Here is a 1,552-nt window from a genome sequence, read left to right on the forward strand (position 1 = left end):
CCCACCAACAGGGTGAACCCATCACCATGAACCTCCCGGCTCTCACCACCAACAGGCGGAGCCCTCCCAGCTGTCTGCACCAACAGGCGGCAGCGCTCACCACGACCCTCCCAGCTCTCCCCACCAACAGGCGGCAACGCTCACCACGAACACCCTGGCACTCACCACCAACAGGCGGAGCCCTCCCAGCTCTCACCACCAACAGGCGGAACCCCTCACCATGAACCTCCTGGCACTCACCACCAACAGGCAGAGCCCTCCCAGCTCTCACCACCAACAGGTGGAACCCCTCACCATGAACCTCCCAGCTCTCACCACCAACAGGCGGAGCCCTCCAAGCTCTGACCACCAACAGGCGGAGCCCTCCAGGCATTCACCACCAACAGACAGAACCCCTCGCCACGAACCTCCCAGCTCTCACTACCAACAGGCAGAGATCTCCCAGCTCCAACCACCAACAGGTGGAGCCCTCCCAGCTGTCTGTGCCAACAGGCGGCAGCGCTCAACACGAACACCCGAGCACTCACCACCAACAGGCGGAGCCCTCCAGGCATTCACCATCAACAGGTGGAACCCCTCACCACGAACCTCCCAGCTCCGACCACCAACAGGCGGAGCCCTCCCAGCTCTCACCACCAACAGGCGGAATCCGTCGCCACAAACCTCCTGGCTCTCACCACCAACAGGCAGAGCCCTCCAGGCGTTCACCACCCACAGGCGCAACCCCTCACCACGAACCTCCCAGCTCTCACCACCAACAGGCGGAGCCCTCCCAGCTCCGACCGCCAACAGGTGGAACCCCTCACCACGAACCTCCTGGTGCTCACCACCAACAGGCGGAGCCCTCTCAGCTCTGACTGCTCGCCACCAACAGGCGGAACCCCTCACCATGAACCTCCCAGCTCTCATCACCAACAGGCAGAGCCCTCCGGACATTCACCACCAACAGGCAGAGCCCTCCCAGCTCTCACCACCAACAGGCGGAGCCCTCCAGGCATTCACCACCAACAGGCGCCAGCCATCCCAGCTCTCACCACCAACAGGCGGCAGCGCTCACCACGAACACCCTGGCACTCACCACCAACGGGTGGAACCCCTCACCACGAACCTCCCAGCTCTCACCACCAACAGGCGGAGCCCTCCCAGCTCTCACCATCAACAGGCAGAGCCCTCCATGCATTCACCACCAACAGGCGGAGCCCTCCAAGCTCTCACCACCAACAGGTAGAACCCCTCACCACGAACCTCCCAGCTCTCACCACCAACAGGCGGAGCCTTCCAGGCATTCACCACCAACAGGCGGAGCCTTCCAGGCATTCACCACCAACAAGCGGAGCTCTCCAGGCATTCACCACCAACAGGCGGAACCCTCCCAGCTCTCACCACCAACAGGCGGAGCCCTCCAGACATTCACCACCAACAGGCAGAGCCCTCCCAACTCTGACCACCAACAGGCAGAGCCCTCCATGCATTCACCACCAACAGGCGGAGCCCTCCAGCCATTCACCATCAACAGGCGGAACCCCTCACCACGAACCTCCCGGCTCTCACC

General features: G+C 63.2%; 1 long non-coding RNA gene across 1 annotated transcript; it reads right to left on the reverse strand.

Annotated features, from left to right (window-relative positions):
- Positions 1 to 229: 229 nt before the first annotated feature.
- On the reverse strand, positions 230 to 1,546 carry LOC110390631. Its single transcript, XR_002433793.1, has 2 exons — positions 1,369 to 1,546; positions 230 to 1,275 (listed from the first exon to the last, which is right to left on the reverse strand). It is a non-coding gene; the product is annotated as an uncharacterized LOC110390631 (long non-coding RNA).
- Positions 1,547 to 1,552: the final 6 nt, after the last annotated feature.

Source organism: Numida meleagris, unplaced genomic scaffold (assembly GCF_002078875.1).
Source record: "Numida meleagris isolate 19003 breed g44 Domestic line unplaced genomic scaffold, NumMel1.0 unplaced_Scaffold1618, whole genome shotgun sequence".
Taxonomy (NCBI): Eukaryota; Metazoa; Chordata; class Aves; order Galliformes; family Numididae; genus Numida; species Numida meleagris.